This window comes from Melopsittacus undulatus, chromosome 8 (genome assembly GCF_012275295.1).
Source record: "Melopsittacus undulatus isolate bMelUnd1 chromosome 8, bMelUnd1.mat.Z, whole genome shotgun sequence".
Taxonomy (NCBI): domain Eukaryota; kingdom Metazoa; phylum Chordata; class Aves; order Psittaciformes; family Psittaculidae; genus Melopsittacus; species Melopsittacus undulatus.
Window position 1 is genome coordinate 6,901,896 of NC_047534.1, and position 25,162 is coordinate 6,927,057.

The following is a 25,162-nucleotide window of genomic DNA, read 5'->3' on the forward strand; positions in this document are numbered from 1 at the left end:
GGTGGACCAGGTTCTATCCTGCTTGCTCTGTAACCTTCATAGGATGTGACAAGTGGAAATGTAGTAAATGGGGAGTTTTCCTATTCTGCCCCCACCCACTTGCAATCCAAGAACAGCACAGATTAGAAGCACCAATTTCCATTTGGACTGCTCCCCACCTGCAGAATTCAAGTGTCATTTGGACGTGCATGTTTCTAGAATGCCAGAAGATGAGCTGTGTGCAGGCTGGAACAGGCTTCCTGTTCCCTTCTTTTCACCATGCCATATACCAACCACATTCATGTGTCCATGAACACCACAAATCCAGGAGCTCTGAGACAAGCAGAAGCTCAGGACACAGGTTCTGAGCTAAAGGAAACCGAGAAAGGGTGAAGCAGTTTATCAAATCTCCAAGTCAAACCACCATGATATTGAAAAATCTATCACAAACCAACTGCCTGGTAGAGGAGGTCAAGGTCTTAATGTGCAGCTTTCTTCTTCATGCCACAGAGAAGTACAAATTATCTTTTCCTTCAGTACAACTTCTGCCACTTTCAGGTGATCACAGAATGGTAGGAAGTGGAGCTTTATCCAAAACAGCTGAAATTTCAAGCCTTCTACATCTCAGAGTAACATGTGCCTAGCAATCTATTGGCAAAAGGCAGCTGGGTTAGGCATAAATCAGATTAATGTTGGGTGGGGAAAGAATATACACCCTTCCCCAAGGACTCCATGTTTGAAAGGCTTCAGAGTTGAGGGCTGAGCACACCCACAAGCTGCTAAACTGGGCCAGCTGCAAAGATATCCTCCCCATCCCCAGCCCCCAGCTCTTTTGGGCACTGATTCAGTATCCCATGCTGCTGCTGTGCAAGAGACTAAAGGTTCATTAGGCATTTCTTCCTTCCCTCTGGAAGACTCATCTTGAAAATGTACTGCAGCCCTGAGCTGGCCTGACTGTGCTCACGTCTCTTCTGCCCAGCATAATCCCTCAGCTAATTGCTGCATGGGAGAGGCAGCTCTTCCCCATGCAGGAGGCAGTGCTTGGAACATGAAGATCTCAGAAATGAATACAGACTGCTCAAAAATTATTAACACATTTCTGCAATGCATGTTCAGGGATTGCTATAAATTAAGAGCAAGCCGTGCTTTCAGGGTCTGTGCTTTCCACTCTCAGACTGATCCTGACAGCGTTTAAAACATGCAGCTACAGCCTTATTATGAAGCATTAATGCAACAGATCTCAAGAATATTTAGTGGCTGCTGCTGTTCAGAAACATTTTGAAATGGTTGCTTGACTCCCGTTAGATCCTGTGCTCAGGTGACATCTCCCAGCAGTTTATTTGTATTTCAGAGAAGAGCACATTGACCATGTTCACTCTTTCCAACATTTCTTCTGGACACGAAGGATTATTTACCCATGCAAATATCTAATTCATTTTGTTCTTTTAAAATGCTGTTTAAATACAGCTTTTCAGGGAAATAGAGTCTGTTTCAATTTATCTTAGTTGAAACTAGGGCTATAAATCTCTTCAGTTTCCTTTATTGATCTTAGACAAAATTACAAATATAAATTACAGCTGCTGCAAATTAAATGTTCTAATGACTGTGTTTGAAAGCAAATGCAGTAATGTCAATAACACATTAGATAAGACACAGCAAGAATAGCATAAAGCTACCATTCACTGGTGAAATCAAAGAGATTTCTGTGGAAACTCATAGCCAGGGGGTCCCTTCGCCTACAACCAGATTTCTCTCATATCCCTGATCAAGTTATGAAATTAGCTGCACCAGATCTATACGACTTGCAGATGGTTGCACCCACCAAGAAAACTCAGGTTTTCAATTGGTCTGTCAGGCACTGTTGTTTCAGGATCTACCAGCTGCTAAAATGCTGTTCTTGGAAGTTTTTCTTGTAAATGCACCATAAATGGCAAGCTTTGGCTGAAAGTGTATTTTCTGTCTTTAAGAAATCAGAAAGTTTGTACACTGGACCAGGGCAAGAATCCAATACTGGCATATGGTGCTGAATCACTGTATTTGAAGAGGCAATACATATTCCATACAGCCCACGCTGAAAAATATAAATATATCTCCAGATTAACTGTTCCACTGGTTTTTTTCATCCTTGATTTCACTAAAAACACTAGCCAAAAGGTCATGCTCTACAAGGGCAAATATCAAGTGAGGCTGCTTCAGGTACAATACGTTTCTTATGAAGAAGTTTCTATTTCACAAAGCAGCAGCATCATCAGTTTTCTACACCACTGGCACTTAGGCCCTTAAGCACAAAGGTATCGGTTTACCAGGTCATGAAATTGCAAGTATAATAGCAGTGACTTTGCTGCACTTGATAAAACTGTAAAACATTTCATTTTACTGCCTACTGAGCTTTAAAAAAACCCAACATTGGAGAGGAGACAACATTCTTGTTACCATCAAAGTATTTCAAAATACCGACTTCCTTGCTTGTGATCTGTGCACATACATTTTCCTTCACTCCAGTTCTGCCACTCCTCTCTGGCACTGCAAATATCCAGAAAAAAATTATTCCCTTTATGCTTTTAAAAACTTTTGTATGATCACAGACCCCTCTGAATACGTATATCTGTGTGTAGTCAGGGTATTAACATTTCTACAAATTTTATGAAGAAGGCATCTCAGTAACTAGACAAATAAGCTCTCTGTTTATCTGGAGATAAATGCAGGACACAGGGACTGGAAATCCTGTTGTCTTTGTAGCTCACAGAACTAATTGCTCCTAAGCAGAATTCAATTAGTTTGATAGACACCATTGTTTTGGGGCCTAACTGCCATTAAAAGTGTTGCTATTGGAAGTCTCGCTTATAAATGCACCATAAACAGCAAGCTTTGGCTGAAGTTGTATCGACTGTCTTTGGAAACCAGGAGGACTTTGCATACTGGGCCAAGGCAAGAATCCAACACTGGCAGGTGGTGCTGAATCACAGAATCATAGAATAGTTTGGTTGGAAAAGACCTCCAAAAGCCATTTAGTCCAACCCCTCTGCGATAAGCAGGGACATCTTCAACTAGATCAGGTTGCCCAGAACCACATCCAGACTGATGGATCCTCCTAGCCTGAGAGTTGTCCCATATATGATACCTTGTACCTCTGGCATCTTTATGGTTTTGGAGGAAGAAGCTGGATTTTTTTTCTTTTTTTCTTTCTGAAAATAAAATCATTCAGTGAATTTCCCCAAATTCTTGTGATGATTCAGGCACCATCTGCTATTTTTATGGTGATACCAATAATTTTCTAAACCTAGTCTATATGGCTGGTAGACCTGTGCCTCCAATGTGCAAGCACAGAGGCTTCCCTGGGCAGGTATGGATGGCCTCTGATCTAGGGATAGTATTTCTGTAAATTAGCCTCTGCCATTCTGGTATATCCTTCACTGTATATCAGTTTGCAAAATTTAATTAATGATTTACTTTGACCTTTAGTTGTGTGTGATATTTTCTGGTACCAAAACTTGACACTTAATAAAGGAAATTTCAAGAAAACACCAGCCAGCAAGCTAAATATCTACACAGGAAAGGCAGATTTTATAGAGAACTCAAAAATGATTGCCTTGCTGACAGCCTAGAAAGATTCTCCTACTTCAACCTCAAGATGCCCAAAGCAGGATCTTCCTCTGCCTTAACACTTTTGATACTGACTTCTTCTCAAAATAAAGGTCTCTTGTTCAGGTCTTTTGGATAATAATGCTGTCCATGTCTGGCTTTGGGAAGATTTTTCTCCTCTCCATTAATGTTAGTTAGTCCAAGCTATTCTGTGTGCAGGCATTCAAGCGTGTACAAATTTCAGTATTCTTCCATGGGAATATTCTGCAAAAATCATCTGCTCGATGAAAAAGTTCAGCTGAGAGAATTATCAACATCCAACAGTAAATGCTGTGATCTTAGTGTTAAATGGCAAAGAAGCAATTACAGAGATCAGGTTAAATACCTTTCACAATGCCTACAAGGCTTGAAATATTTGCTTTTATAATTGTACTTGGTAGCACAGGGTCTGTGTACCAGTGAGCCAGAGTGGAAAGAACTGATCCCTTCCTGGGCCTGGCCCCTCTTCTGCAGTTATTTGCAGAAGGGAAAAGCACAGCCTTTGCATTCAAAAATCTCATGGAGCTTTGCAGGCAAAAAAAAAACCAACCCATGAAAATTTCTTTGATTATGTTTAAATATTTCAGAGAGGTGACCAGACTTTGAAAGTTTAATTACCTTAAGCCATGAGAGGGCAGAGAATGAGGGCAATGACAAAGAGAAAGAAAAGGGGAAAAAATGAACTTTTTTCCAGGACAGAGAGATGTTACTATTTATGAACCTGCAAGAGAATTAGAGCTGAAATAATTAGACAGAAAAAGATTTTAATTAATGATGGTAATTCTTACAAAAGGAACCAGATTGCCAGCCCTGGAAACTGCCAGTTCTTTTTATCCACAATGAGCATACAATCTCAATTAAACTAGTGCAAAGATCTTCAGTGCAGCACATAACCCTGAGCTGAGAAGTCTAGTGTCTGCCTGCTCATATCTCTTGTTTTTTTTTCTGCAGATGAGCTTTGCAACACAAATAGTTCATTAAATCAATACCTTAGTGCAAGCAGACCACTTGACATGGGCCAGCTGGTCTCTAATAACTTGAATCAGGTTATACTGATATCTAAGAATCATAAAATCTACTGAAATCAATAGAGAGTCACACAGGTTCAAATGATCACTGCATCAGGGTCCCAACCTGAGGAAGTCATGGCAAATGATTACCAGTTCCCTCCAATGCCTAAATAACCCTTTAAAAAAAAAAGGTACCTATTCATTCAGATCATGCTGTTTTGGTTAACTTCCTGTTATTCCCTTTAGAAACAAAATTCACACTATCCCAGTCCTTATGAGCACCACACCTGTGTGGGCCATGAGGCAACACATTTGCAGAAAGCAGCAGCTGCAGAATTTGCTCCCGAATTGGAAAGTGAAGGGGAAGGATTGGCTTTTTAGTTATTAATACTATTCTGGAGTACTGAAATGCTAGCAGAAGCCTTTAACCATCTCCCTTTACATCCTGTTCTCCATGCCTTTGTAGCTTCATGGAGAATTCTACCTCCCAGAAGTGCTGAGCAGACCAGCAGATCTGGTGTACCAGTCCTCTGATGGAACAAAAACTAGCTTGGCTGTTCCCTGAAAAATTAATTTCTAATCCCTGTTGGCTAACATAGCTGGCTTAAACTGAGTCTGGAAAGTAATACCTTGCTGCAGTTCCCATAACATCCTATAGCAAGGAAAGCAATGATCTTCACTACTTGAGCCCAATATGAAATAGATTAAGTCACATGTATCAACTTCACTTTAACATGAGCATTTCTATTACCTGGGTCAGGGACTCTGTGCAGTCATTCTCCAAAACCTGCTGTTATTAATTCAGCAATTATAGCTTTATGGTGGCAGGGAATCCTCGGTGTTTTTGCTGGCACTGGAAAGGTGTAATTCTGAATGGGACATACACGAATTACTGGATTGCTGTAATTTTTCAGCTTTTCATGCATTTTCACTGCATATATTAAAAATAGGGCAAGTAATTCACTTTTAGTTTTGCAAATTCAAAGATAGTAAGACAAGAGATGGATGAGTTTTTACATGCCTGCTCTGCCTGGCCACCTGAGGTTAGCATAGAAAATCCACCAGCTAATCAGGTAACCCGGCCCACCAAGCCCCTGCTTGCCTGGACATACACAAAATTACCTCTGTTTAGTATTCAACACTATTACAAGAGCACAGAGTACAGGAAAGAAGCCACCAAGCTGAGGGAAAGCTGGGAAAAGGCAAACCTTCGCAACCTGCCTTCCCCACCTCTTCAGATGTTCAGGGCCAGCTCACACGTAGCTGTCCTCACATCTGACATCAACATAAGACCTTAGAGGCTTTCAGGTGTCTACATGCTTTCTAATTTGGAAATTTACTTTCTGGCACTAAGGCTTGGTTTTACTGGGACAGCATCCTTTCCCACTGTTCCTTAAGGAAAGGGAAAATTTGCCCAATACCAATATAATGAATGACTTTTCACTAGAATATGAAAGTTAGGACCAGTGCATGCATCAGCTTCCATGTTCTGCAGCTCTGCCCTTGGCTTCTTCACTGTGCCTTAGCAAACCAGCTTTTACACACGTGTTCATACACAAGTGTGTGAGTTTGTTGTGAAGGAGGGAGAAGCTACACTGCTCTCAAAGACGTTGTTAAATTGTAAGATAGCAAGTGCAAGTAATGATGGCTTGTTGAAAGTCTAGTGGCTGTATCTAATAGTAGCAGTGTTCGGTGCAGTAATTACAGAGGTAAGAGATTGCTGAACATGTGTAAAAAAGGAAATAATTGGACTAGCAGTAATGCAAAAGCTTCTCCAAGCCTAGAGCAATTGTTATTTTGCCCTCCTACTGATGTGCTGCTTATCAAGGATACAGTGGTTAGAAACTAGCTCTCGTTAGTGAATGTCAAGTTTAGGTTTTCCATCCAGGAACCCCAAGGCTTCCCATCCAGCTATCCAGTACACCCACGGTTCAGGACACAAAGGTAAAATCACTCAAACACCTGACTGCCTTGCCCTGAAAGGATACATCTGCCTGTTTTCCCTGGAAGCTTGGAGAACTTTCAAGCGAGCAAACTATCAAAGCAAATCTCCATCAACCTACTGAAAAGAAGGGGCTAAGAAAGTGTTCACAGGATATTGCTGTGCTGCATTCTTCACATTAATATTTTCACACCAGGTGGAAACTTTCCATTTTCTCTAATCTCTTCCTCTTCCATTCCCTACCCTGAGATGTCCCACTGCTGGTTGCAGTCTTGCTTCCCCAAAGGTGATTTCTCACAGCTTTCTCAGCAGCTATTCTGTGTGCTGGAGTCTTTCAGTGCTTTCCTGAGTGCCTATTGCATCCAGTTTCAAAAGAAAGCTTTCTGAAGGGGAGTGGGTGGTTAGAGTGTTATTCTGTTAAGTCTTTAGCATTGCTATTACAAATCTCACTCACATATGGTACCTGCCCTGAAACCCTGGAATTCAGCCTTAAACTCTGAAACTCATAGCTCCATTTTGGCACACCTGCTGAACACAGCCTTTATAAATCTAGCCAGAATTGAGCATTAACTTCACCTTACAGCGTCTGTAGAAACCTTAGTTACACATTAGTCTTTTCCTGTCTCAACTACTACTGCTTCTTTTAAAATTGTATTAAATTCATGCCCTTCACAAAGTGAAGCACAGAATTAGCTGACTTACCTGTTTAACTGCTTTACTCTAACAGATGTGTCTTGTTGGGCAGGGGAAAGTCACTATTTCAGCCACTTACCCGCATGTATCACCAACTTGTTCTCTCCTGAGAAGCTGCTGAGTCATATTTCTCTCTGTCTCATCATGGAACACTTCTTTCCATATCTGACAAAACATCCAAACACACTGTTTCTGTGAACTTGCCACCAACGAAGTCTGAGACCATAGAGCAAAAGAACTGTGATAACTGTCTTCCTACTGCAGTAGGAAAAGTAGCTCTTGCTCATTGTGAACAGCAGAGCTTGAACTTCTCTACTTCCCAGTCTTGCTAAAAGGAAAATTGATTCGTATTTATAATCAGAAGGAAACAAAGAGCCCAAAAATAAAAAGATGTTGACAGTGTGATTAAGGATTTCTTTTAAATGACAGAATAAAGTGCAATTAATATCTTGGCCTGAGGGAGATAAAACACTTGTATGGATTTTTCCATTCTCCAATATCTGGTATCACCTGATATCACTGTTATGTAGCAATGGTTCTTGTAACTCTCTTAAAGTTAATTCTGCAATACACATCTGCTACCTGTTCTGCCAGCCACAGACTGTATAAAGATCAGCTTGTAATGAGAACCAGTTTAACCCCATTTACTTTCTTAATGTCAGCAGTATCACAGAGATCGCTTATAACCTCACATGTTAAGTAAAGCAGTTAATTGTGCTGCTGTACCAGATTTAGACATTAGAGGCAGAATTAATAACAGATTCAAAGAAAAAGCTAAGAACAAGATTTCTGAAGGCAGGAAAAAGCTAGTGTGAGTTAATATCAGCTGGTAAACAGAAAAAGTTAATATTTGGTTAAAAGATAGGACTAAGAATGGTTATTGATCTGAATGACTCATACATAGAATGAGGGATAGAAAACAAACATTTTGACGAAAACAAGTGACAGAAACACTAAGGTTGCCCCTTTGTTTAAAGTATGGTTCTCCTGAGCAAATGTGGTTGCCAGAATAGAAACATCAGTTTCTGAGCTTGCCCCACAGGAATTCTCATATAGTTAGTAGAGACCAAATAGACACCAGGTAGGTAATATGGAATGGCCTCATGCTACCTGGACACTGGCTGGCTATGGAACCATGAGTTCAAGTGAATTGATAAGATCCATGTTAGAACTGTTGGAGGAACTTACGGATGCAATAAAGCATATAACACTTTTTGCAGAGGGCTAGAAGGGGGCAGGCATGCAGGTCCTCTTGGTTTCAGTGAACATGAGTGGCCTACCTTCCACTTCTGGAGAAAAAAAAACCCAAAGACTGTGAGCATATTTTCATCCTTAGGCACCTGAATACCTTTCTTAATACCTTTATTCTTAATGGTCTTAATACCTGCTTAAAGCAAGCAGGACTGTAGGTTGGCAGGGAAAGATTAGAGTCTTTCAACTCATAATTTATTTCCCATGCTGCTCTTAGGGCACAGCAATTACGCACTTTCCCTTACCCAAGACAGACTGTAAAATGCCTGTATTGTCCTTAAAGACTAAATCAAAGTAAGCAGAAAGGTAAGTAAAGGTTTCCTACATAGCTGCTACCATTTTATAAAATACCTATTGAACTTAAAAGAAAGGTACCCACAGGAACATAAACAACTTCTCTTTTTTTCCTTTAGTTTTAATGATCCAAGGCACTGTTTAAACAACAATGCTACTAGAGATTTACTTAGCTGATTTCTTTCTGAGTACACCAGAACCCTGATCCTTCAGACAATGAGTGCCACAGAAAGCCACATTAGGCAACTTACTGTGAGACCAAAGTGTATTTGTGCAGCAATAAAAAAGAAAAGAATTAGGACAATAATGAGCAACCAAATAGTAACACAGTTAAGGGTGCTGCTTTGCAGGAGACAAGTGACTATTCTCAACTCTGAAGTGCCAGTGTAATGAATCACAAGAGCCCACTAAAATGAGAGCAAACATATAAATTCTTCTTATTTCACTATGTACAAATACCAAAGCAATTTTGGGTTGTTAACCTCCACAGCTTGAGGACAATATGTTCATCATTATTGTATAGCACTTCCTTTTTCAGAAATTCTCTGTGTATTGGTTTCGATGGTTTACTGAAGCATAATGTGTGCCTGAAAGGAGGCTCAATATCAGACAAACTGAGTAGCTGATAAAAAAGTGGACAACTTCTTAAAAAATTAACTAGGAAAGGAAGCAAACTGATACTGCACATATTTCTGACAATGCAGATTGTGAAGAGATACTGAAAATAGTTGGATTTTTGCTTTTGCAAGGATTTCATAGCTCCTCTTTTGCTAAAGAGCTTAACAGTTCCAAGTTTATTTCCTTTACCAGAACTGCTGTTTCATCTCTATGTGCCCTGCTTCCATAACTACTGCTGAAATGTGCCTATTCCTGCCTTCTCTGCTCTGTGCAGAGTCCCTACAAGGACTTCAAGCAAGTCTGCTGTTAAAGATGCCTAACTGACATCAACTGAATTAGAGTAGAAACTCCTGCAAAGAACAACAAGCACATGGCAACTGTTCTGTGAGGTTGGCTAGGCTCATGTCACTCTTGGTAGCCACAGTGAATATTGCACTGCTCTCTCCATCCTGATCTGGCCAGGTCACCCTTTACTCAGGGTTTGAGAAACAACTTGCCTGATGCAAACTGTGTCTTTCAATATATCACAGAAGGATAACATTCCAACAGACAGACAACGGTCTACAGTATCTGCCTGCTCCCACCCCTACAGAGAAGGTCATAGTCATGAAGGAAGGCAGAGTAAGGTACTTCAATGTTACCCCTGTAGATGTGCACTATAAATAAGTCATGCTCCATAAAATCACCTTCTAATTACAGCTCTGACTGATGCACGCATGCGTTGCTGCCGTGTTTTCTCTCTATATTTGCAGCCTTACCACTGTGATCCTGAACCTCACTTATATAGAACTTACCCCTTGGCATTCCTCACATGAAGCATAATGCATGAGTTAAGGTAAAAGATTAGGCACTGGACAAAGAGTTAGTTATACAAGTGGTAAGAAATTTCCTTCTCCTAGGAAATGCTTTCTTGGTTTACTAAAAGTTTGGGGAAACAGATGTATTATTATCTGGGTATGGAAGTGTAAGTAGCAAAAAATACCTTTCTTTCTAGACCTGTTAATTATCCGTGGAGAACAGGAAGCAAACAAACAAAAAACGCTTAGAATTCTTCAACAGGCAATTGAGTCTTTTAAAAAATACTGCAAAACATAAACAGCCACTTCTTGACTTGGAGGACGGGAAAATACCATAAAGCTTAAGCAGCATTTTGTTCAGGAAATCACATCTTTCCCCATTTTCCAGCTGACACATTGCATTGCTAGTCTGTCACAGCACATTACCGTGGTGATGTGATGTAATGCAACACTGCTGATGCAACCCAATCTGATGTGTCTAATGTGATACATCAGGTACAATATTTGGGAAGATTTTTCTGAAAACAACATCCATAGCAGAGATTTTTTTCCCATCTATGCCAATTAAAAAAACCTTTCCAAAGAGTTGTATCACCTGGAGGTAATTGCTTTTTCACAGGTAATTAACAGATACAATTAGGTGTGGGAAAGATTTGCTTTTCAGCAACTCACACCAAAAAACTGTGGGAAAAGAGATGATCATAGCTGACACATAACTGCTTTGCACAGGAGGAGGGGAAGTCACCTGGATAGATGTTATTTACAGGTCTAGATTGTGCCATCAGGTGATTGAGTATTCTTCCCCCCACTGGTAAGTGAGAATTCGGGATTTGGAGCTCTGTGCTTACAGCTCTTCATTTACGGCCCTGAATTACAGTTATGCTCTGAGGGAAAATAACGGAGTCACCCATTTATCCAGAGATGCACCAAAAGTCATAAAATAATAGCATAAAAGTATCAACCTTATGAAGTCTTCAGTTCATAAACTGAATGTCAGTTAAGTTTGCTAATGTCTGTAGTAGATAAATACTACTGAAAACAGAATCAAATAGATACAACCCTCAACAGACATTGTCAGAAACAGTAGCGAATTCAGAGTGAATTATTCCAATGTAAACATTGGACACAGCAAATTAATTTAGGACTATTTGAAAATGTTTCCAAAACCAACACCAGCTATGGAAAACTGCTGGATTTTCACATACAGAAGGGTTATGGTCCATGCGATTTTGATCAGACAAACAGCAAGAATCAGTGGACAAACTCTAAATAGTCCACTGAAGTGGTGATGCTATTTGTCAGCAGAGGGGGCTTCAGCTGATACCACACCTCACGCTGAGAAGCTGGCAGGAGAAAGCTATAAGCAAGCCTACATCTCTTTGCTGTATCACTTGACCAAGCCAGGGTAAATAAGAGCCAAAATCCTCACAGGCTTTTAAAACAGGTTTTAAGGAGGGCTTCAAAGGAGGAGAAAACATTAGCTCTTAATGTTTTCTTTTCATTTACCACCTGTATCCTGCCCTGACACAGCCACACACCACTCAAGGTACCTTGTAAATGTAACTTGCTCTGGCCAGGAAGAAAGCAGCAGAGGACTGGCACATAGACGAAATGCCAGGCCATTTCACTCACTGCTTAGACTGATTTTTCAAGTGTAAAATGTAATTTAAATCTCCATAAAAAGCCATTTGCTCCCTAGTCTCAGGATTCTTACACCAAGTTCTGACCGTGAAATCCAATTGGAAAAAAAAAAAAGCAGCCTTACGCTCAAGGTCTGAAAATCCTGCAACAGCCTCAGTCTCAGACACAGTTGTATCTTACACAGCATCTGACCAGTTGTGTTTCTCTTCTCCAAAGGTATGGGATAGTGTCTTGTCTCTAAAAGCCAGACTTTCTAAACCAAGCATAGACAACACATTAAAGTGCGGGTATTTACTGGCTATTTGTACATCCACTGGTGCTTTTCTTGCTGATTCAGATTAGCAGATATCATGAGTCCCAGCAGATTTATTTCATGATCTGGACTTTGTTTTGCCCTGTTTAATCTTCCCTCCTGGTACATATGAAATACTTTCTTTAATAGGCTCTTCTATTTAAAATGATCTTAAATTACTGAAGGATTAGCAATGGACAATGAGATTTACAAAAGTTTGAAATTTGGTCTCCCTTCAGGATATAATGTTGGATATCTATATATCCATATACCTAAATTTTCCAAATCTCTTGATTATGAAAATTTATCTTTGGAACACAGATTAATATTTCTGCCCCTAGTTACCAGTGAGTCATTTCAGGAACAGCCTTTCTCACATCCTAAGATTTTCTAAATCAGTAACTGCAAGTGGAGTAAAAGTGCAATAGCTTTTCAGTATTTTAATCCAGAAATAGGTAAACTATTCCATTGTCACATTTTGTAACCCCTCATCTAGCATCTTTCATAAGAAACAATACAATAACTATTTCTATTTATACCTGTGTCTTGCTCCAGTGCCTTCCCACAGGCATAGGATTAGGTGAAAAAAAATCTTCTATTAAATATGAAAGAAGTTTCTAACTTCTATTATTACATTGTAAAGCTTGAAAATATGATCTATGAATATTCTGAAAGCTCAGAAATGAAGCTTGTTATCTATTATATCATTAGTTACATTTCATCCTTTCTTTTCAAAAAGATGTTAGGTGTTTTGGGAGGCTTGAAATCATTCTGAAGAGCCAAGGAGTGATTTATGTGTTACACATGCGAATTGCTCCTTATACCCAACCCGCTGCTGCGCCTCACCTGTCAGCTTGAGCCTACAGACTATTTTATCAATGCACAAGACAGAATTTGAAAGAGCTTTTCCCAACCGAAACCTCTATTTGGATTTTTCCAAGTTTTCCCTCTTGATTTCTGCTGTTATGAAGTGTGACAGTGTGCTGCTCATGAGAAAAAAGCTTCTCAAACTTTCAGCTGTCCCTTATATCAATCATTTTTTGCTTTTTGTTTTTCAAACCAGTCCACGTGAAACCATTGGTGAAACCAACCACTCCATTTAAAAAGCATTTATCTCTCTAAAGAACAAAGTTCACCTGATATTCTGCTTTATGCTGGAAGAAATAGTGACATGGTCATCTGCCTTCCAATTAAGAAGACTATTATATCTGAGAGACTGGGAAACCTCATCTGTAGCTATTAATGTATCACATCTATGACTAGGGGGGAGAAAGAAAATCTCTTTTCTACTCATGGACTTAGCTTAGCAGTTCACTGGCATGAGAGTTAGTTATCTGCTCCAGTATCAGGTAACAGCACCACCTTCTGCCAACAAGTTACCATCTCTTTAGGAAACTATTAGATCCAATTTCTCCTTATGATTTCAGTAGCTTTCTCAAACATTTCTGATGTAGACAGCAAACTTCAGACCAACATCTGTAAGGCTCTTTTACAACACCCCAAGCTGTCCAGAGGAGATATAGAGGAAACTAATGAAGTTAAACACATTTGCTTGCAAAAATATGATAAATCTAAGTGCTTTAAACACACTCTGCTTCAGCAAAACACTTAAATGCTTAACTGCACAACACTTTAATAAATCCTCAACTATTTCTTTGCTGAAGCAGGCCTTGAAATGTCATTGCAAGTTTACCAGCCCAGTTCCCTGAACACCTCCATGGCATTTTCAACATGATTTAGGAGGCCAGACAGATCACAATACCTAGCTCAGTCTGAAAATACCATTTGGGCCCCAGAGTCATTTGAGTGGTTTCAAGTCTTTATCCTGTGAAAAAGGAGAAATGACAGAAACAGTGGGAGAGAAAAATGGCACTCCCAATACAGGCACAAGAGAATAGGTCTCTCCTATGCAACAGAAGCCCTGCAGGAGTGAAAGAGAAACTCTCAGGCTGCAGGTTAGACACTGAGCACCTTACTCCGTGTTTGTGTGGCATACACCACATGTGTTTGCACAAATGGCTGCAGCCAGCATCCTACAGTTACACATGCTGTATGCACATACAGATACTGGTTTATAGGCAAAAACACTTCCTAAGGTACATAATGATATAAATGCACTGTCAGGTCCAAAGCATATATATATATCCATCTGATATATTAGTAAAACTCCACTTCAGTCTTTAAATTGGAGCAGCCCTACACTAAAATGAACCAGGGCAGACTGCCAGGTCAGCAAAATGTCTCTGATTCTTTGCCCCTTTCAGAGCCCCAAAACCCCAGGCTGAGGCAACCGCTGAGGCACAGAAAGGCTGAACAAGGTAGTAGCAATGATGAAGAAAGGCTGCAGGCTGACTTGTTTCAAGACAGCTGTTTCCTCAACTCCTCCTGTCCAGAGAGCAAAAAAGAATAGCAATGTATCTTCCTGCCTCTGCATTCTTCCTCCAGCTCTGATCTCACCTCCCATAACAGGAATGATCAACATCCATCCGGCAGCGCTGGCAATGGAGAATTTGATTTTGCACACACTGTTGGGAAGCCTTGGACAATCTCTGCTTCTCAACATTACAGCAGTACATAATGCTGCAACCATCCAGTGTAAAATAGGTTTTCTCAGCCATTTTCACTGAAATAATCAACTTTCCGCAGTGCTTTTGGTGGAAGCACAGGAAGGAATTAGCAACAGGCAGATTCCTGCACCTGCCATGCAGACGTATATACCGCAAGATGTGAAGCACGGTATTAAGCAAACATCTGCCATGTGTTGTTCTCTTACCCGCTTTCCCAGGGGAAAAGTGAGAGGAGAAAGGGTTTGTTTATGGATTATGATCATTGAGAGCTGTTTATCACATGAGCAGGAAAGTTTTTTCCACTAATTCTTGCATCAAATTTGTAACTGCTAACTGAACTGACAGATATCATTTGGAATGCAAATAGGGCCCATCAGCAGAAAGAGGACTGGTGGCTGGGAAATGCAGCACATTTCTAGGCAAACTGCTGTAACTATTCTCTCTCTAAAGAAAATTTTGTGTTTCTAATATTGCTGTGTTTTGCTAAATTGGATTCTGATGTCTGCCCCAACACTCAGCAGCAATAATGCCTGAACACTTTGAAACACTTAGCTGGTTGACACAACTGGGTAATGAGACTTAAGGTAAAAAATGGGGGCATTTATTCCTGGGAAGGTAACTGAACAGCTTCTCGTTGAGTCTTTAAAGAAAACTCACTTGCCTTTTCTTCAATGTTTTCCATGTTTCCCCCCAACACACATACACATTTCCTCTCTAACCCCATGCTCCTGTGAGTTACCATCTAGGATGCTGAAGAGTTTCCATGTCTGGTGTAAAACTATTGGCACATGCATGCAGTGAGGATATGTGGAGCTGAGTACATTTAAACCAGTCATGAAAGGGGATACTCCTCTGTCTTCTGTACATCTTCAGAATATTCCCATAGACTTCTAAGGGAAAATACTTTAATTCAAAGTGTGTGTAGAAAGTCAAAGTGGGGTCTTTTAATAGCAGGAAACCTGCAGGGAGGTAATAACCTCCTACCCAATTTAAGCAGCCTGAAAATTAGTCACTTGTATCTTAAGGTCTCCATCTATGTTCTCTTTCTACTTTGCAGGCTACCAACAATATCCCCACCTTCAGCTTAAGTTAGGCATCTAATTTTCAGACAGCAAAGGTTCAAAGAAATGAACCTTACACAATGTATATAGATACTTTTAAGAGTGAAGCTGTGCTTTACTTACAGGAAACATCATATTTTGTTGATAAAATTGTCCCTCGGGGGGAAGCACACCTAGCTGCTAAAGGATTGAATCAAGGGATCTGGGGGTGATGGTGTCAGTGGACACAGAGATAAGGAATAAGGCACTGATGAGCCAGTCAATAAACCAGTAAATAAAACTATTTGGCAGGGTGAGGGTGTTCTGGGTTTGGTATTTGTGGGTTTTTTCCTGTGGATTTAAAAGAAATTGACTTATCTAAGTTTCAGAATCACTTAAATGAATTCCAGTTCTGTTCAAATCAATGAAAGCCTTCGTAAGACAGCTGTAATTTTATGTGCATGTGTTTTAGTAAATTAGAGGGTTTAGCCTTAAGGATTCACTTTAGTGTAATCTACTAAAAGGATAAGTAGAACCAGATGTAGTGTCTTTTAAAATGCTGGACAGTTGCAACTGGAGCAACAGCATTGAAAGCAACTTAATAGCATTAGGAGCGGATTATCTGACTCAAAAAAATAAATAAATAAGTATTTTACAGAAGTAGTTGTAAATATTTTATACTTTCAATGTAAAGAAAGAAGGGTGCAAATAGGTGAAAAAAAAAACAAACCCTAAGTAATTGGTTTTATCTTGTTCTGTTCTTGCACATCCAGGGAGAAATACAAGCTGTAGTATAAACCATTTAACTAAATTAAATTCTAGTTAGCATCTGGGTTCCCATCAATAAGAGTCTATATTTCTGAGGCGCCACAGACTGGTGGCAGTAATAGACACATAAAGACTTTAATAGGTAAATAAATTTGCTGTAGCATTTCTCCTGTTACCAAAACACAGCTTAACTGAGTAATTAGTGGTTAGATATCTGACTATAATGAAGCATATTCTCTAATCATTAAAAATTCTCAAGAAAGAACATTCATATCATCAGTAATGTTTACTTATTGAGGCACATTCAGCACCAGAAATAGTCTTCACCTGGTTCCTCGCTTCACATAAATCTTTAATAAGAGATTTTCATCACCATTAGAAAGCGATTTTCAGGGTCACCATCAATTTCTAATCATTTCTTATGTCCTTAGCCACTCTTTTTTTATTATTTTTTTTAAATAGGTAATAAAAATCCATGCAGTTTAGCTATAAATCCACCAGAGCTGGGCTGCATCACATTGTCTTTATGTCTTAGTCCTGAATTCTTATTTATAAATCTCCTAACTCTTCTGAGTCCTCAAGAGAGCTGTGCATAGAATGAGTGACTATAATAAATCTGAAGAGATAAGCATTTACCCCAGCCTAACCAGACGTTTTATGTTCCCTTTTTTTTTATGTTCGGGTAACTACAAGTTTGACTATCTTGTTATTAGCACCATTTCACAGCTGCACACATACACAAGGCAAGGAGGTGAACATGTGGTCCTAAGGTTGTACGTGTGTCTGCTCATCTTTAATGGATTAGGTGAAGCTGGATTGAAAGCTGGAGGCTTGCCAGCACATAAGAAATTGAACCCAGATCCCTTGACATTACATCCAGTGTCTTATTTATGCAAAACCATTCACTTCTGGTATGCAGCTTGCCACTTCTGAACGGTTTAGAGACCAAATTCCCATTGAAGTCAGTGGAAGTTAAACACAAACAAGGACTGATGACAATGCAATTGTATTTTGGGAACTACCAAGCAAAATAAGTCTGGTGGTGCATAACATTTCAATTTCAATGGCTGTACCTCAAGCTTTCTCATCACTATTAGGTTTGTAACTTCCAAGATGTAAACTTGCCAAGCTCAACGAGTAATATGTAAACTTCTGAGCCAATTTTTTTCTGATTATAAATATACACCACTAACAAACATCTCTTCGGATGAAGAAAGAATTGCAAAGTCACTGCAAAGAGCTGATTCCAGCCCTGCAGAGTATACAGTGTTCGAGGGCAAGTGGTAGGGATGGACTGGAGAGGAGAGGGAAATAGTGAACTAAATTACAGCACTGGATGCAGGGTATAGGCAGCCCACAGGAGTTTAATTTTTGTCAGTATGGCACATGGCTATAATTTGGAACACCCTGGAAAGAAGACATTCCTATTGAAAACAAACCCCAACAAACAAACCTTTTCTGCTCATAGCAGATGGTAAGAGCTACAGGATCTCTCTTTTTTTGGCTCTTAGGGAGCAGAGCTAATGGAATGGTACTTGTTCCATACCAACAGTAAAGAACTTAAAGCTAACTCAAACAGCAGAGACTAAATACAGAGTGTGGGCTCAACTGCAGCTCTAGATCTACAGCAACACAAATTCTTCACAAACAAACTAACATCTGGTGAACACCTGAATGGGAAAACTACCAGCAGTGACACATTTGCTGAAATGCTTCTCTCATTGTCTTTTTCTATTATTATTTTTTAACCTTCCCCTGAATTAGCAGTAAGATTACATCTTCTGTACTGCCCTCTCATTGATTTGTTCCTCAGAAGCGAATGACAGCCTTTCTGAGAAATAAATAAATAACCAAATAAACTAAAGCTGAGAGGCAATCTGCATGTAAATCAGCATTAGTCAGTGACATTTGAGACTTGACAATAAGCCATCCCAGTCCCAGCTGTCCCCACAAAAGCTGATCTCCTTTGTGAGACAGAGAACACTCAAGCAAATGAAACCAAGGATGAATATAGATAAGATGTAAACCCTCTTTGCTTGAACTTTAACCTAAAACCCCCTTTGTTCCTTAACACTTAGGAATACTTTTACCTACTGCTGGTATTGATGTGAGTTTGTCTTTGGTACTTTCCTTCGAAGGATATACTACACTTCTCACCAAAGTTGTTTATAATGCCCATATGTGCAGTTGCATCACTGAAGGCTGCTGCTTAAACTGGAGAATATGTTCACTATTCCATTCTCTGTACTATGCTCCACCTGTAGTAAAACCTATTAGCCTAAACTAGGTCTTGTTACCACTTTTCCGACTAATTTATTTCCCTCTAATATCCTAGCTCTATTCAGACAATATTACTTTTACTAAAAATCGAGAGATTTGGGTTTACAACACAAATATTACTAGAGACTGAGCACAGCTCTGAATAGCACTAAAAACATTCTACTGCTATTTGGCCAAGTCAAATTGCTTAGCTCTAGCTATTACCAGTATTTCTACTGAAAACTCAGCTACAGGTATGTTTCTGTGCTGCTTTGACCTTTGTCATCTAATACCGCTGCAAGGAAATGCAATGGATAGCAGAGGGCTGCCTGTTCAGGGAGGGAAGTGTTTCAGCATGCTCTATGGCAATTATCCAAACCCAGGGCTGGATTTCTATTGCTGCCAAAGCCCTAAAAAAGTGCAGTCAGTTAGCGGCCCGAAAGGCAGTGGAAGATGTTGCACACTATGAGAAGGAAACCTTTCCCAGCATTTCATTTAATCTATTACGCAACAGAGAACATCATGTAACTGTTACCCCCAAAAGCAGTTCACTCAAGTGTGCCAGCAATTAAACCTAGCTAAACATGTATAAGTGCAGCTTCTAATTCCCTTTTGACAGGGGATATTACTCTTCTCCTGGAGATATGGCCCTGATCCCACTAAGACTGTTTACAGAGTGAAGTATTTACTGGAAGAGCTATCCTGCTTTCATCTGGAACCCTCCTCTCTTTTGATGCTTCTTTTTTTGTTAGTGAAACTGAAGCACCTCTATGTCCTTCCATTTACAGGAAGGCTGGAAATGTCAGCACAAGAGGCTGACTGACATGATGCAATGACAACTTCCAGGGAAGCCTTTCTAGATCTGGGGTTGATTCTTTTTTGTTATGTTTTTGGTTTTATTCTTTTTTGAACAAGAATGCAGAAAACCACAGGAAGCAAATCCCTATTCTTGAAAACCTTCATTAGGTTTTGGAAAACGTTTTGAAAACCTTCAAACCTCATAGTTTGCCATCCATAACCTAATTGCGGGTAAAACACCTCCAAATTCCCAAAGCCCTAATTATGTGCATAGGTCTCAGCATAATGCTGCTCTGATGTTGCTAAACAGAGCAATGAGGTTATGGAAGAATGAAAATATTGATTTTCTTTAACAGAGACAAGGAGGGCTCAGCTTTGGATTCTTGCAGTGGTGTTATCAGCTTAACCAAGTCTAATTAACTTAATTCATTGTGGTCAAGTCTTCATATAAACAGAAGAAAAGTCCGATCAACAACCAAGAACACCACCAAAGACTTAGACACACTGCCACATATGAATCTTCCCTGCCCTTCCTATGCACAGAGGCAACGAGAGATCTAAGTCTTTTAATCCCCCAAAAATAATACATCCCAAAAGGCTGGAAAGATCTACCCTTACAAAAAGTTTATAAGGTGTCATGTACCTTATGCTAGGAAACCTGCTGGAAGATGGTGCTACAATACATGGCTGAAGGAGCTTGGGCTCTCTTCTACAAGGTGACTGTTCAGGACACAAATGAATGTCACACACTGAATGATTTCATCATCATCAGGTGGTACTTGGAAACTAACTCTTAAATGGCCCAGCTGCTATCTAAGATCCCATGATGGAATTTACTGCTTTCTGTTAAAAAGAAAATTCCTCCTTCCCCATCCCCCTTCTCTTCCAAAACCCTGCTGGCACTGTATACTCTAGAACACTTTCTCTAGCAAAACTTCTATATCAAAAGTCGATTACTGCAGCACATAAATCATTACTACTTCAGCATGCCAAATAAATGTTAGAACAAGATAGAATCATAGAATAGTTAGGGTTGGAAAGGACCTTAACATCATCCAGTTCCAACCCCCCTGCCATGGGCAGGGACACCTCACACTAAACCATGGCACCCAAGGCTTCATCCAACCTGGCCTTGAACACTGGCAGAGATGGAGCATTCACTGCCTCCCTGGGCAACCCATTCCAGTACCTCACCACCCTAACAGTAAAGAATTTCTTCCTTATATCCAATCTAAACCCCCCCTGTTTAAGTTTCAACCCGTTACCCCTTGTCCTATCACTACAGTCCCTAATGAATAGTCCCTCACCAGCATCCCTGTAGGCCCCCTTCAGATACTGGAAGGCTGCTATGAGGTCTCCACGCAGCCTTCTCTTCTCCAGGCTGAACAGCCCCAGCTTTCTCAGCCTGTCTTCATACGGGAGGTGCTCCAGTCCCCTGATCATCCTCGTGGCCTCCTCTGGACTTGTTCTAACAGTTCCATGTCCTTTTTATGTTGAGGACACCAGAACTGCTCACAACACTCCAAGTGAGGTCTCACGAGAGCAGAGTAGAGGGGCAGGATCACCTCCTTTGACCTGCTGGTCACACTCCTTTTGATGCAGCCCAGAATACGGTTGCAGTATTCTGAAAAAAATGTGCTATTCTTCTTGGTTTTTCTGCAATTGTAGCTATACTGTCATATCACATCAGTGCATCAACTCCAGCTCACACAAAGAGAAACCCAACAAAGACACTGTTTTCTCAAGTGGTGAGAAAAAGACAAATGAGTGTACCCTTGCAGTGGGCAAGGAATATTGCTCCCGTTGCAGAGTGAGCAGCAAACTTGCTCTCCCAGCACAGGTGAGCAGAGAGCATCACAAGCACCTTCCCTGCCCACGTTTTCACAGTCCTTTTGAAGAAGAGGCAGACTTTGGCACAGCACCTTCAGTCTTCCCAGCAAAGAGCCAGGATGAGCCTGGGGACATCCCCCTTCCCTGTCCTGCAGTGTAACCTACCCCCAGTGATGTAAATCCATGGGGTTGAAAACACTTGTAGGACCTCCTATCCTAAACTTTTCACAAGAAAGAAGATCTGATCTGTACATAATCACTGCCCTACCTAAAGCAATCAATATTGTTTGTCAACTAAGTTTGAAAGACAGTTCTGCCAACATGTCCACAATGCCTCACTCCTCCCTTCTTCTCAGTTTCATCGCTGAGCAATTCCACCAGTCACCATTTTCAAGAGAGGTTTTCACAGCACAGCACTGGTAATTTAGTGTGTTATACTGTTATGGCTGATATAACTAGTGCTGCCGGAAAAATAGTGAAATCAAATGAATATATATCTCCTAATATAAACAAAGCAAGTTTCTTTTGGGTCCTTTGGCTACCAACTCTCTCTCTAGCACCTGTGTGAAAGAATCCAAGCAAATAATACTGTACATTACCAACCACACTGACTACCAGTAATCATTTTGCCTTCTGTCAGAAGATACCTGCTATGGTGGAAATTGTTTCGCCTGTGTTCCAGATCACAGAATACCTAGAAGCCTGTAATCCTTTACTTTGCTCTGCAATACTCAAAGAGATGTTCATCACCAGTCATAAATCCATGACATTGTCATAGGGAACCCTAAGGGAATCTTCTAACAAAGTCTTGCTGGTGTTAGCAACTGATAAATTGCCCTATATTAGAGTAATTCCCTCTCTACTTCATTTCCTCCTGAGGCATTTCTAAGAGCAGCCATAACCTGGCTTACTGTAGCTGTGTAATTACCTGATAATTAATAGATTAGTGGTCCTCCAACTTGTAACCATTACTCTCACCTCTGTGCAACATCTCCTGCAGCAAGATCCAGGTTAACTCCCTGGCTTGGCCTGCTGTCACTTTGCAGTGATAACATGATGGACAAGGGGTTGAATGTGTTCAGTGAAATACCCAGGATCTGGGATAGAAACAAAATGCTCCTTGCACTTGAGCATTTGGCTTGCAGGTCATTGGAAAGGATCACTATAAGAGCAGGTGTTCCTTAACACAACCTGGCATGCACAGGGGTTGTGAAATGCACTGCACCAGCTCTATCTCTGAGTACTGAAATCCTGCCAGGAGACTCCTTTGTGCTCTGATTCTCTTTGCCTTGCTCTGCTTTTGGTTTTGCTTCCATTTTTAACACAGAATAAGTATAGCAACACTGCCTGATTTGATGTGAAGTAATGCAAAATTTGGGCTCAAAATGAACTTCACTTCTGTCTATGGTCATGTGTATTACTCGCATGCTGCTTGACTTTTTTTAATTTCTTTTTCAAACCCAAGACAAAGCTGCTCATTTCAGCACCTTGTTCACTTGTCTTTTCAACCATCTGGGTGTTGCATTTTGCAAGGTCCCAATTTAGCTGTACTTTATTCTCTCTAAACTAAGCAACCAACATAAGAATGACATCAGCACCCATTTCTGGTGCTAAAAAGAAAAGCATCAAGAACAAAACAGAACTTGTGCTGAATAACTTCTAAATGCTTCTGGCTCTGTATACTCAGCCACATGCACGAAATCCTGCTCCTCACTTCTGAACTGCTATGGGACTTTGCACATGAAAAATCAAAAGGACAGAGTTGTGCAGCTGTCAAATGCAAACTTCAGTGACAGCCAGCTCTAAGCTATCTGAATCAAACAGAAACTTCCTGGCTTGGTTTGGACTGCTTACATCTACAACTTTAACTTTGCCTAACACTGCTGACATCCATATAATTTTGCCTTTTAAGGCATTATCTGGACACCTTTAAGTCCAGCCAATGAACCTTTTCACTTCAAAGGAGAACCTCAGAAACCTAACAAAGATGTTAGGATGGGGGAACAGGTTAGTTCTGTTGTTTACTCTTTGTCCCAAGAGACCACCTAATACAGACCAAACACCTTCCATCCACCTAAGGAAATGGTTGTCCTTTGTCTGAGGCATCAGCTCAGGCAGCAGCACAGTTACTTCTTTTGAGATATTGAGCAAAAAAAGAGGGGAAAAAAGAAGCTGGCTTCTGAATCGAAGGCAAGTCAGTAAAAGGACATGCAGAAGGGTGAGCGCAGCTCCCACAACAGCCATCCTGTGTCAAACCCCAGAAGGAGCAAAGCAGCTGCAAGTGAAGCCCCGTAATGAGCCAGATTTTGATGAAGTGTCTGTTGGAAATGGTGGGTTTTTTACTTCAGTTCAGAACTTGTCATCTGGCTTATGAAGCTGAAACTGAAGGGAACCTTTTGGGTTTTTTCTAATAGTAACAGCTGCTCTTGCTAGCAAACACCTGTACTTCCTAGAGATTTCTGGTTACCGCTGGCGCTGCTGCTACCAGAAGTAGAAGTGAATAGTTTGGTAGTTTTCCAATAGGAATTAATTAGTTTCACTTTAAAAAACAAAGACCAGAACCTGGGCTTAGAAACACCTGAGCCTTCTGCCTGCTTTCAGTTGGTTTCTTATGTCTGCCTCATTCTAAATGCAGGGACAAAAAACAAACCCTTGCCACACCTTTCACTATTTGCTCCTGCATCCCTTTATGGAGCTCCAACTGCGATCCACACCTCTACATCCAGTATTATGTTCATCTCATCACCCTTCAGGTGCCAGTTTCCTTTCTACTCCTGTAGCTCTCCAGTGCTAGGTGTTCCCCTGCCAGGAGTAAGGAACTGTAACAGATGGATGAAGTAGCTGGAGACAGACGTGCTGTGAATATGTACCCATCTTCCCTGCCCCAGCCTGTCCCTGTGGCTCTCACTGGGATCCACCTGTGTTTTATTGGCAGCTCAGGCACTGCCCCATGGGGAGGTGGGCAGTGACCAGAGGCAAGGTTCGAAAAGACCCAGCAATGACAGATGGATATGATAGCTGAACTACCCGCAGTCCTCAGGACTTTGGAATATCATTTAAGAGTGAAAAATGGGCAATGGGAACAAAAGATTTTACAGCCTTTGTTTTAAATTCCAGAGTTTTTTAACACCATGAGTACACATTGACCTCTGTGATTTAAAGTCCATTTCTGCAAGAAAACTGACATTGAAACTGCTATAGAGCAATAAGGAGGCTTTTTACAGTGCAGAGGGGAAAAGTCGTATTTCTTTAAATAGGTCATGAACCCTGCCCAGACTTTGCAGCCCAGAAGCTGCCAGAACCATCCCTGCGTCAGGATGCATCTGCTCAAGTTGCCTTTGCTTCTGCACTGTTTCCCTGTAAACACAGTAACACACGTGCCAGCTGTGCCACTGCTGCTTCTTTTCTTTGGTATTTCTTACATTAACTATACAATATGTACTGATTCTACCTCTTTGTAGAACCTGTAGTTAGGAGAGGGGGCTGGCTGTCTACCTTTGAAGGCCACCATGCAAAAGAAGAGCTCATAGTGTATATGTGAACTCTCACCCTGCAGAACAATTTGTCTTGCAAATCAGATGAGTACAAGGATAGAGTGCCTCTGAAATACTCAAATTTCAAAAATAACAAAATAATTAACTACGCTGTATTTGCTCTGGCAAGCATCTGCTTTATTATTACTGCACAGCTCATCCTGGTAGGTGGATGCTCGGTATCAGGTACTTACTACTGAGTTTCTTCTGAGTCCTTCCAAAATGCAGT